This window comes from Sylvia atricapilla, chromosome 3 (assembly GCF_009819655.1).
Source record: "Sylvia atricapilla isolate bSylAtr1 chromosome 3, bSylAtr1.pri, whole genome shotgun sequence".
In the NCBI taxonomy this organism is placed as follows: domain Eukaryota; kingdom Metazoa; phylum Chordata; class Aves; order Passeriformes; family Sylviidae; genus Sylvia; species Sylvia atricapilla.
Genome location: NC_089142.1, coordinates 59,470,334 through 59,484,064, shown reverse-complemented (window position 1 = coordinate 59,484,064; position 13,731 = coordinate 59,470,334).

Below are 13,731 nucleotides of genomic sequence, written 5' to 3'. Positions count from 1 at the left end.
TTAACATGGCATTTGTCATTCCCCCTTTCTGCATGTGTTGCTCAGTTATTCTTGTCAAACTATCAGAGAAAACTTTATTGGTGAGATGGAGCTCATTGCAGATGTTGAAAGGCTTAGGGCTCACATATTTTTGTACTTCAAAAAGTTCAGTTAAAAGCTGGAATATGGACACAGAGTTCATTCTTGGAGCGAGGCAAAGGGAATATATATAATTTGTCTGATTTATTTGGATTAATGTTAGTCTTCACTCCTTTCCCTCTTCCCTTCAGTTTGGTTTTACATCCAAACCAGCCTGGATAGGAAGGTAGAACACTGAAAGACACTGCTTCACTGAAAGCAAAGACACTACATAAGCCAGCTGGATGGTAAATGATCTGATCCTTTTCTCCTCCTTCTTCTAGCTCACTTGCTGCATCGGGCCAGCCTGGAGAAACTTAAGAAATCAGGACAAACTCTGGACAAGGCATGTCTGATACTCAGGTGCTTTGGGGGACCCTAATGAAAAAACAACTGGGAGTAGCCTGCAAGAGCCTTTGCCCTTACAAATTACCACGTGGCATCACCACCTCACTCTGAGAAGCTGTTTCTTTACAGGGAAACCACAGAACGGATACTGCAGAAGCAACTTCTTTCAAACGCTTTGTGAAATGCTTTTGGCCGAGGCTGAAAGGTAAATGGGCACAGAGCTGAGGGGAGACATTGCTCTAAATAGCCACCAGCCACTGGAAACATGCCATTGGTTCTTCTTGTAACCTGTCCCTCCCATAGAAAACTGAGAGCCAAGCCAGGACCTGCCATAACACAACTACTGCACAATACCTTGACTACATCATTCTGTTCCTTGCCCTGGAAATAACCACGCTTTAAAGGGCAGTGTCTGGCTTTACTTTTCATCGAGGCTGTACTTGGGAGTACTGCTATTAATGTAGCAGAGCCTTGGAGCTCTATCTTCCATTCTCTGGAAGAGGAAGAACCTGCATCTTCATGCTGTCATGCTGGTTTTAGTTTGGTGGAGCTCATCAGTGCTCAGTAAAATTGCAGCAGCGTAAAACAGGCATAATGGTGCAGAGAATCAGGCCTGCAGGCTGCAATTTGTCCTGACATAATAGGATAAAACTATTTGTCTTCTATATACTCTCCAGTGATAGAGCTGATGAAATGTGTCAGAATAAAGCCCTGGAAAGTGAAGTCCTTTTTCTGTCCATTAATCAGGCACAGAATGGATGGGAAAGCAAAAGGTTCACCAGGCAGTTTACGTGCTGTTCTCCCAATATGCCTGCATCGAGACCTGGGTGTGCCCTCTCCCATGTGACAGGGTAGTTTTGTTTCCTTGTCCATTTATTTCCTGGCATCTTTGTGGATATCCCCAGGGGGGGCACCAGTCAATGTCAATGTCAGTTGTGATGCTGCCTTATTGTGTTCTAGAAATGTACCCTGGAAGTGGATGGGCAGCCATCATCCCTCATAACAATTGGATAACCTACTTCCACTCCTTACTGACCTACTTATTTGCACACTGGTGACCTAGATATGTTCCTGCTAAGGCTCTGGCTCCTTCCACCATGAATGAGCTGGGATGTTACATGTGTGCACATTTCACCAGCATGAATTTGGTGCTACAGAATGCCCACTCAGGGAGAAAAATCACATGAAGAAGAGTAGCAATCAAGGGAAGGAAAACATTGTCTTTGCGTCTTCCTGTGTTTTTAGACAGGGATCATTTGCAGCAAGAGGAAGGACTAGGATGTAAAGAGTCGTGATGGATTAGCAAACAGTAGAGAAGCGTCAGCATAATGTGAGAAAGAGAAATTGTTCTGATTCTGCAGTTTAGTAATCCTTCACCAATACAGAGTATCATCATATTAAGTATTATCATGTTAAGTCTGAAGACCATTTGTTGTTAAAAATTCAAGTTTTCAACACCAGTAAGTTATAAGGAAAAGCCTTTACAGTGTAGATTCACACCAGGTGTACTGCTATTTTAGCCCAGTTATCTATGATCTGAAGCAATTATCTTCCTCTGTTATATACTGAATTAATAAAAATTCTGCTGTTACTGGCATTCCAATTTCTGGGTGGCTTACATCCTCAGGAAGTGGAAATTAATGCCTATCCATCAGTCTGGATTATGGGACAGTTTGGTTGTTGCTACAGGATATGCAAGAAATTAGACCCATTCCCAAACTCTGACCTTGCAATGTTTGATGTGAGAATAATGATCAACTCTGTACTCATTGTATCTGTATCTACAGATCTACATCAGGGTTCTCAGTGTCAGAGCCCCACATGAAACCATGAAACCGTGTCTCCAACCCTCCTGAAGTCTCATGGCAGGAGAAAACATAGAGTTTCTAAGCTTTATTCATACCCATTTTTGTATGCTGTGAGAAACAGGTGTCCACCCTCACCTTTCTATTTTCCAGGTCCTTGTTGTAAAAGAGGTTTTTGTAGCTCATGGTATGTGAGAAACAGTACTGCTAAAGCATTGTATCTGGGGACCCTTGGTGGCCCAGATACCTGTATCAGTGCTCTCTGGGGAAACCCTTCGCACTCAGCTAGCAAGGGGTTAGCTTTGGGTTTGTGGTAAGACAATCTCACTACTCAGCCAGTGGACTTCCTCAGTTTGCACTTGCTACATGCAATCTTTTTACTGCTCATCTCTCTTGATTTTGGAACACACTTTAAACCCATGTTCTCAGTAACAAAATTTAAAAGACAAACTGGAAGCCAGTAAACATCAAGCTGGCCAGAATGACCTCAGGTCTTTCTGGCATTGTCTGTTCTCATTTCTGTCACTGGTGTGATGTTCATACATTGTCCCCTGCCTTGGCTGTTTATATCTGCCAAACACGAGCTCAGGAGATCCCCTTGGGTTGGCTTCCCTGGGATGCACAGAGTTATCCATGGTCCTCACCATCCTTTTGGGGTGAATGTGGCAGAATGCAAAAGCGAACCCTGCCTTTTGTGTCCTCATAAGGCCGTAGAGCCAAATCCAAAGCCACATCCAATCTCTTTCCCCAAAGTAACATTTGCTTTTGGCAAAATTCCCCTTGACTGACTTGCTTTTCCTGATAAGTACAGCTGTATTATTTTGAAGAAATTTTAGAAATGACCAGGTTGTTATAACTTCTCACCACTGCAGCACCATAATAGTGAATGGAAGAGGAAGAGATTGGAGAGAGATGTTTGTTTACCTGCTTCACTAGAAACCATCACCCTGAATACGCTTGGAAGTACTTCTTCCAATTTTACGCTACTCCACTCTATTTTCTTTATCTATTTTCTATCTACAGTGATTCATTCACAGAATTTGAATGTGTAGTCAGGGAGAAATGAGTTTTGCAAAAGCCATTTTTCCGCAGGCACTGGCGTGTGCCTGTAATTTGATGTATGACTTTGTGAAAGCTGTCACAGAGGTATCCCACATGCTCCAGCACTGATGGATCAGCATACTGGCATGATGACACAAATACAGTCTTTCAGCACTGGCAATGCCTTTTGACTCTGCATTTTCAACCTGGACAATTGCAAGCTCTGATTTTCCATTAGCTCCTCACATACTCTCTGCCTGTGGTAGAACAGACTTAGCAGTATTAGTCATACACCAAAAGTCCAAAATTTTGCAAGGCTCACAAAGTGCATAATGGGGCGGGTTTCATCACAGTGACATGCTTTAGGATTACACGTAAGGGAAGGATTCCTGCTCCTATACCACTCCACAGTAAGGACATAAAATTTTCTTTAATACTTTTGCCCTAGAAATAGAATGCTTTTGTGACAAGTGGTCAGCCTATGGTGAAAGGGAAGCCCAGCGATGTTTCTTTTGCAAGATGGAATGCTCATCACTCTGATCTGGACTTTAACTCTGGTCACCATGTGTCACTCTGCTATAGTTACTCAGACACTTGGTGTGAACTGGCGTTGTATCCTTTGGCAGGAAGTTGACCTTCTTTTAACCAAGGAGAAGCACAGCCCAGAGAAATACCTCCTGCAATTGCACTAATGCACATTCTCTGTGAGTTGGCAGGCTGGGGCACTGCAAAGAAATTAATGTTCATGGAAAGAGCAGTCTCCCCTGAGCTTCTGGGATGACTGTCCGTGGGCATTGTCAGCTACTGCCCCTGGTACCACTGCCTAGCAAGTGGTATATTTTTAAATCAGAAGCAGGACAAAGTACTGTCACAGCATCTGGTTTCAGACATCAAACACCAGACTGCTCTCAGAAAAAAAAGAAACCCGTGTTGCCAGTGAGTCTGTATTCTACTAACTGAAAGTTGCACACAAGACTTCTCGGTATCAAATGCTATTGCAAGTTTCCAGCAGCACTGGCACAATAGTAAGAGATTCCTTTCGTCTCAGGCAGGCAATCACCTCACCAAACCAGACACAGTTTCTCTACTCCTTTCCCAACACACATATCTCCCTTTTCTTTGCCCATTTAGTTCAAACAATGCAGTAGGTGGGGGCAGCTTAAGCAAAATGAAAAATGGCACTCAGGTTGCTAAATAAAGCCTCAGCATGGACACATGAATAAATTTGCTTTCCCAAAATACATTTGCAACAAAATAAAAAGGAAACAAAAATCTGCTGGGACTTTTTACCAGGGGTAAACAGATATAAATATGGAGTAAACTTATCCCTGTTCAATGTCTGCTGTATGCCAGGGCCTGCATCCAGACCACAGCTCCACAGCTGGCTCCTGAAGGAGTAAGCACTTAGCAGCTCCTCAGAAATGCAACACTGCCTGCGCTGTTTCTATATGAACACATCTTCCCCTTCAGTTAGGTTCAGCAGCTGGACATCACTGTTACAGTGCCTGACCCTTGCAAAGTCTGCAGGGATTGTCAACCCTCCCATGCCTCCTGCAGGAATCGGTGGCATTGCAATGAATAGCACCAGGTCAGCTGCTGGCAAAAGCCAAGGTAATGTCACAACTCTGCAAGTGGCATAAATGTCACCTATTATGGAGAAACAGTGTTTGATAAATGCACTGCCTTGAAAGTGAAAAGTACTGCAACACACCTGGCCTTTGTAACACTGCTGAGCAGCCAATTTATGAGTGGTGCAGTTGCAACACGAGCGTACAGATCTGTATGGTTTCTGGGAATGGAAGGGCAGTGTTCCTCTGCTGTTCTGTGGAGCAATGATTATAATAGCATGACAAATAAAATATGAATGGAACAGGTGTTTTGTAATGTTACCAAGGACAGTTTAGCGCTGTGGGCTGACACAGAGGTCACTGTTCATAGCACGTGCATTTTCAGAAGAGGATGAGCTCTGTGTCTCCTTTGCTACATCCATTTGGCCTTTGTTCTTGTTCAAAGGCAGACAGATCATAGAATCACAGTTGGAAGGCACCTTAAAGACCATCTAGTTTCATCCCCCCTACCATGGATAGGAACACCTTTCACTAGACCTGATTGCTCAAAGCCTCACCCAAAGTGGTCTGAAACACTTCCAGAGAAGGAAGCAAAAGTTTTTAACCAGCTCGAGTAATGGTGGCATAAAAGTCCTCCCAGTAATGGGTTAATGCTGACCACCTAAAGGAGTTGTCACTGGCTGAGAATACTTGGATATAGTACTGCAAACTTGACAGGAAGGCGTCATTCCTTTCTTTTGTGTCTAAAGGCAGTGGTGGGATCATTGAAAGTGCTTTCTGGTCCTACTGTCCTGGGGCGGACAGGTCCAAAGTTTCTTTTTCTTCTTGTTTATGTCATTTCTCTGTTAGAGAAATGTAGGTGCAGAATTAGGTACTGAAGTCACTGTCTGGCATCACTACTGAAACTGCTTTAAATTCAGCACAGGACTGGGGTGACACTATATTTGACCTGAGAGAGACTCAGACAGTATTTTTGGTTGCCCTGGCTCCTTCATGCTGTGACAACTCTGCTCAGTACTAACAGCAGAAGGATGAAACAGAGATAATGTTACCTATTTCAAGTGAAATGGGCTTGGACCCTGAGCTTAAAATTAATTTTTGGTCCGTTCTGCCTACACACCTCATTACAGTGTGTGCCAGAGCAATGTGATGGGTCTTCAAGTATTATGGTAGTGCCTGTGCAAAACACAGCTAAAAGCAGGAAAGGAAAGGAGATGGGTCAACAGGATAGCTCATGAGAGAGCTGAAAAATGTACGTGTGTAAAGTAAACCTAAAGTAGTCATGGAGAAGCAAAGGCTTTGGAGTAACCTAATTGTGGCCTTCCAGTACCTGAAAGGAGTCTGTTGGTTAAGGAAAATGACAATTATCAGGACTTTTCTCCACTTTTTTTCCTTACTATTTCAAACTGAATTTGTCATGAGAAAATCCCTGATAATTAAAAAGTATCAAGAAGTTTGTTTCAGGAATGTCCTTTCCAAATGGAAGGTAGAGCCAATACCAGAGAGGGTTCAGGCCATTAGTCCCACAACACCAACGCTGAACAGCCAGGGAGCACAAGTCCTAATAAGAGATGACACGCCTGTAGCATTCCTACAGGTTACTTAGTAACTACCTGTGAATAATGAAGGTATCCAGAGAGAATAAAGGTCACTTTGCAAATGCAATTAACAAAGGCTGAAATTTCTCATGAACATATTTGGGAGTGACAGCTTGGAGAAGGGAAGCTTGCAGCAAGCAACAAAATTTGTGTTAATTAGATAGTGCACAGCCTTTGCAAATGAACTGAAATGAAACACAATGAGATGGTTAATGGTAGATGAGTGGGATGTTTAAACAAAGACTTGATGTAGGCTACTTTTGAAGTGCAGTCCTAAAACACACAAAACATTGAGAAGTTTTTTTAGATCTATGAAACAGCCGCTGATTATGTATAGATGAAAAGTAATGAACCAATATGCTCAGAAGTGTCTTCTTTTCTAGATATGCCTCTGTAACTTCCATTAGCACCCACAGACTCTTAAATACACAAACACATTAGTCATGCATCAGATCACACTGTACATTTTGTTACATATCCAAAGGCTGAAATGACTCATACAATCAAAATTTCTTTTCCCATGTGAATCAGATGCAAGGCTTGACATACCCCACTGAAAAAGAAGGATGTTGTCTTTTGAGTAGTATTTTTACAGCACCTCGCTTCTTTGGGACCCTGCCTGCAGAGTAGGCACACCAATTACAAAACTGCATTGAAGAACATATCCAAACATTAGACAACACTTGTCAGTGAAAGAAGTGAAATCTTGCTCAGCATTGCCCTTTCCACATGTAGCAAATTTTCTCTGCTAAAGATGAGTGCCTGATGTTACCAAACAGGGATGGCTTTGTTTTGCAATCACATCACAGAGCATTAACGAAATTATATCAAAGACTGTAACTAAAACTGTCCTCATTCTTTTGCGAAGAACTGTCCTCATTCTTTTGCAAAGAACCTGCTTTATCCAACATTTTTCCTTCAAAACCTTCCTTTGGTCTTCAGGTTGGGAATGAGTCATGCCATGACTCCTGAGGAATTAAGCAAATCGACGCATTCTATGGTGATTCACTGACAGTGGTTTTGCCATCCTCTGCATGTGTTGTAACTCCAAGCAGCGACAATTGTCAGAGGATTTGTGTTTGGCTTTTGTAATTCCTAATTCTTGTTTCTTTTTTTTTTTTTTTTCCCTAAGTTTCTCAATCTGTTGAAAAGCTTCACCATCTGCACACCATGAAAGAGTTGCAGAATCTGGCAGCCTTCAAGTGTGTCACTGTGTTTTCAAAAAAGGCAACTGGCCTCCCTGTGTGCATACGTCACATTCTGTGAAGGGGTTTTGGTTTTTCTGTGTAAACATGGCTTGTTAATGATGCATGTGACCCTTTCCTTTTGCTGGAAAGGTGGCTGCAGGCACTTTCTGGCAACATTTAGAGAAGGTTCACGTGGGGCTTGGTAAAGCACAGCTGTGCTGGGGGCCACTGGCGGCAGACCAGCAGTGGGACTGCAAAAATAGATGTGGGCTGGGTGAAGGAGATCCCTACCCCTTCAGCGCTCCTGCGTTGGAAGACAGCTCTGAGGAGCTTGAGAGGTTTTACCTACATGAAGAGAACTTGCTCTGTGGCTGCACTCACTCTTTCTGGGTCTGGATGAAACAACAGATATATTTTCACAGCTGCGGACCCATTGAACCAGCCTTCACATCTATGTGCTTGCAGCCATCCCTCTCCTATGACATGCAGTAAAAACCCTGGAGCCAGCCTATCAGGCAGAGGGGCTGTGTTTTCACTGATGAAAGAGATGGTTCTCTACACTAAACATAACACATGTGTTACTGAAACCTCTCTGGTTGTACAAGAGCCGCATGAAGCAACCAAAGGGTTCACATTTATGAGTTTTCCTTGAAGCTGACCCACAGACCCACAAATGAAGGCACAGAGAAATGTTGTTTCTAGAGGGAGAGGAAGGCCAACTTAAATTCCAAATGTTTAAATGTGGTGATTTGGCATAAAGATGGAGGCGCAGGAGCATGTCAGAAAATGGTACAGAAGGCTGGAAAGAGAAGGAGAATCTAGATCTATGAAAGAGAGGAAGGAACACAAGAAGGGGAAAGGTCTTGGTTTTGCTAAGGCATGAAGGAGTCCACCGCCTTTCTCACTGATTGGCCTGTCCTTGGCTTCCCAATGTGGAAAATGAGAGCTACAGTAGCTGAGGAACATACAGGGAAGCAGACAGAACCACTGATTAAATGGAAGAAAATACTAATTTTTCCAAGAGAATGAGTATTACTACCCAGGCTTCCACCCCTGCTCCAGCAGGGCATGTCTGCTAGCTGTTTAACCTAGCTTAGCTGCTTTGGCTTCAGCAGCTTAATGTTCCTGTGTTTCATGTTTAATACCAAAAGTAGAGGGTTTTTATTTGAAACACCCCACCAGACAGAGGGGGTCTCAGTATTTTCTTCTGTTCTCACTGAATTATAATCTCCTCAGTCGCTTTTCTGTGTCCTGCTACAATCAAATTGGATAGCCTGCTATTTCAATCAGTCTTTGGATTGAACCTTGCCTGAAAGCAGTTTCTAACCAGTGTGCCAGGGACCTACATTCTTCAGTCTCTGCCTGACTGCAGCACTTTCTTTCACTGCTCACATTACATCTTGCCCAGTTTGAATAATCACACTGACTTCTACAAGTTTGAAGGTCCCCAGGCTGTGTGAAGATGAAAAGAAGTTTCTCTTTTGGGCAAGTTTCTTTTCTCTTTTCTGCTGGGAACAGCTGAGTAACTCCTCTCTCAGTTCTCCACCTTCCACTCTTCACACAGACAGCAAGGGGACAACGAAAGTTTTCTTTACAGATCCACAGCCCCTGCTTCAGGAAACATTTTTGCTCGTTCTTGAATGCCCCACAAGAGTTAGTGTGCTCTGCAGCTGTTAAATATTGTGGCACCTCAGAGAGCTGATGAAAGATTTGGCTTCACATTCCCTCTCAGTCTTCCTTTACTAGATGCTTCAAAGTTAATTTCGACTCATTATTGGCCATTTCGAGAAACATTTCAGTTTCTTGACATAAGAAGAATTGGTCAAAATAGGCTCTCCTGTCAAGTTACATCCACACACCATGAGGCTAAGTCAGTTCGGACCACGCAGCTCAAAGACAGCAGGAACAGAAGCAGGGAATTCACTCACAGCTCGGCTTGGGCTAAGCCATCCTGTGGGAAAAGCACCTTTGTCACGCTGCTCACACGAGGAGCTCCCGTGGGGGATTTTGTCTGCTAGGGTAGAGACAGAGCCTGAAGCCAGCTTAGTCAGGGCTCCCAGGCACTGCTGTGGAGAGCTGGGGGCTGCTTTACCTGCTTTTTGACTTGGCCTCCGCAGCCAGCCATCCCTCCGCTGCCGGCCACAGAGCCCGGCTCAAGGAGCGAGCGCTCCGAACGCCCCAGTGCCCAGCATAGAAGCTAATCCCTGAGCTGGCTGCTGAGCCCCGGGCCCAGCCTGGGAGAGCACAGACATGTGCCGGTGTTTGCTTTTCCCTGGGCAGCCTGCGGAGGGACGGCCTCAGCTGCAGAGGAACCCTGAGGAATGTAGAAAATTTCTGCAATAAAACTGCTAATGGTAATTGCAGGAGAATATGTCACTTCCCGTGGAAATAACGACAGAACGGGCTGTAAAATACAGAACCAGATTCAAAATGACATTTTTTTCTGTTTATTTCTTCAATTTTTTCCCCTCCGTGTGGCAGCATGAAAGGCTTCCTCAAGTAACAGGGGAAAGGGATGATGTGACTGGAGCATGAAAGCCTTGAGACCTCCTCAAAAGCACAAAAGCTGTTCAGAAACCTTCTTTCCTGCCCCAGCCCTCGCCTCCCCAGATCGCATTTTTCCGTTTTCTTCGAACACTTTGCAATAACTCGGCGCGGGACGGCGCAGCTCTGTGAGGGCGGGCGGGCCGCGGGCGCCCTCCGGTGGCGGCTGCGGGGAACGACAGGCGCCCGCCGCCGGGATCGCTCCCGCGGGAGCCCGGGACACCCCGGCACGGCCGGGAGCCGGGACAGCGGACACCCTGATTAAAAACCCCAAAAAACCTTCCAAAAAAACAAACCAAAAATCCCCGACCAAACCGAACTCGAAAGAAGTGATCCAGGAAAAAGCAAAGGGAAAGCGAACAAATCTTAAGTCACTTCGATTCCTAAAGTATGAGAAGGTTTAACAGTGCCAGCTGACAGGAAAAAAAAAAATAAGAAGAAAAAGTTTAGATGCTTTAAATTTACATCAGCTAGAAGGAAAATTACTTGGGCAAACAGCCCTTGCTTTTGAGCAAGAGCTCCTTTGAGGGGTGTTTTTATTCAAGTGTCCCAATGAATGCCATCAGTTACTCTGTCTTGTCTAAACTTTGACTGAATGCGTAATTTCTTTTAGCTACTAATTGGCTCCCTTTACCTTTATTCAGAGACCCGGGAATGCTGCCAAAGATCCCTCCCGTCTGGAGTCCGCAGTGGCAACAACCCAGCCCCCAGGCTCTGCCTCAGCCTTTCCCTTTTGGCAAATCCCCCGGGACACACTGTCTGCTCCTGGCCCGGCAGCGGCACCTGCCACCGCGGCCCACGGGTCGGCGGGAAGGGCAGCAAGTGCTGGAGCTCAGGAGGGAAGGGAAGCTCCACCATCCTGCCCCTGACTGGGGTGGGCATGAAGTGCTCTAGAAAGACCTTGGAGATGCAAGATGCCAAACGTGGCAGAGAACTGCTTTTTAAACTCACCTAAGTGACAGTCCTCATCCATAAGAACATAGAACTTCTGTTGAAAAACACAATCTAGAAGCAAGTATGGCACTTTAAAAGATGCTCTGAAACAAATGTGAAATGATTTCTGAAACCCTGGACTTTTTAAGAACAAGAATGAAGAGTTAGGCTAAGTGGAGTATGTGGTAGTAAAAAGAACAGCAAAGAATTTGTATTTTTTATATAGCATAATAATGCGAAAAGCCTAAGATGGAAGTTAAACTTTATTACAAGACCCTTCTCATTTGCATTTGGAAGTTATATAACCCACACTTCCTGCTGCAGTCAGTAGCTGTCTACATCAGAATGCTTTTCCGTGCTGCTGGAGCTCGGACCTCAGAGGTTCCTCTTTGATTTGCCCTGGAACATGGCAGCTGCTTTGCCAGGAGTGGGCATCGAAGGACCAGAGGTGGCCACATACTCACACTGGCCCTGTTGTGGCAAATTGTCCCAAAAGACAGCTTTGCCACAAAGCACTGACCAGCACTTCCAGGGCCAGCAACATTCATTGTGGTTTAAATGAAGCACGACTGGTCATTGACTTCAACTTCATAGCATTGCCGTGACTCAGAGCATGGTTTTACCTTTCCTGTGCACAGAAACACAGCAGGGACGGCAGGAAAGACCTACAGGGCACCAAGCCAGGTAAACATGTCAATGACTTTGAAGTTGTCTCTCCAAACTCGAATGGCAGCATTCATCATCTGAAGTGCTACCGCTGCCGAAGAGGCTTCATCTTTCAAATGGCCTCCATGTGTTTCTATTATTTTTCATTGTTCTTGAGTAAAAACCAGGAATCTTAGGAGCAAGTGAGCTTTTGTTTGGTCTCAAAGCCTGATGTGCCCCAGAAACTGCTGGAAACTTATTTAAGGTAACAACTGAATTTTCCTTTTGGGATGCAGAAAGATCAGAGGCACTATAATTGCAGAAAAAAATGAATAGTGCCATTCTGTATCTCTGTGTTTGCTTCTTCTGTTTTTTGGGTTCAGCTGTTGATAACCTTGCGTATTTAGGACTAATTGATTCTAACTGACTTAACTAGGGAAAGAACTGCTATGTGACTGTACACACTCACAGGACATCATGGATATCTTCATCATCCAGGACACTGTTTTCTCCCTTGAATTTCTATGTTTACACTGGCTCAGAGCACGTTCAGTTACATAGGGACGTCATGATGATGAGATGAGAGTTTCCATATGTGGCAAATATCCGTGATTTTCTGCATAGCAGTTTGTGTCTCTGGCATGCAGTGATACACATTTATCATTCTGAATCATTGCCCCACTGCAGTTTGTGCAAGCTTTGCCACGAACTTCAAGAGGCAATGGAACAGAAGGAATTCAGTGTGTAATTCTTAGCACAAGTATATCCTACAAATCAGTTCAGGCACATACTCTGTACTATTACAAGAAGAAATAATGCAGTGATTATACACAAGAGGGACCCAGGGCCTGGAATGTATTTCATTACAGAACTAATTTGCTATGTACAGGTTCTCCTATTGATTGTCTCTGCCACGGCACAGGATGCTTTCCAAGACTGCTTTGATTTATCACCTAATATATGTTGTTTGGTGTTTCTGGAGCTCCTGAATTTATGCCTATGAATAAAGACAAAAAAAATAATCACCATGTCCGGGTTGGGAACCCTTAAAAACAAACACAGAACACTGACAGCACAGAAAATGAAGCCTCATCACTGACTGTATTTTATAAGCTGTGACGTTTGGGAAATCCAGTATTCTGTCCTGGAGATGAGATGGACTGCCCTTAACCATGGCTCTGGTATTCCCTGCAGAAGCTGACTGTAAAACTGCCTGAGATGTGGAGCTGGAATAGGAATGAATATCCTTCTCTTTGGACATTACATTAACAGCTAAGTAAATGTCATGCTTTTCTTATTATAACAGCACTTGAAATCAGCTATGTGAAGTTAAGCTGCACTAGTGAGTGAAGAGATGATGACAATTTCAAAGCTATGCTAACGAGTCTTTCTCTTCCTGTGTCGTTGTGGAAAGCACGAGGGAGGCTGTGAGAATGTCCATGGAAAAAGAACTGGCTGATGTACACAATATGCACTCCAAAAAAGAATAAAAAACCCCCAACAACATCAACAAAAGACTCCTAAGGGTGTCTTCCAGATAGAGATGGCAATTATTGTTCAAACTCTGCAGGGACGGCTTTACTTACACTAGAGGCCATTCCTGCTTCCCCTGCTGTGGAAAGGAGTGATTGCAGGAAACAACATGACAGCTCACATCTCTGCCAACTTGTGGCTAGACTTCTTCAGAAAGCCTATTCTCCAGGTCTGCTAGTGCTTCAGTTCTTACCCGGGCTATAGAATGCCAAGGTATTTGCACCTCACATCAGCCACAGAGAACCAAGCACAGTTTTGGGCAGGGCTTTTGACAGACAAACTTCAGAACAGCATTTATAAGTTGCTCAATATACCGAGTGCTGGGGAGCGGGAGGGGCAGTGTGACATCGGGCAGGGTCTCCCAGCTGGAAAGCAAGCAGCTCTCTGCCTCACCTCACCCGGACTCACTTTT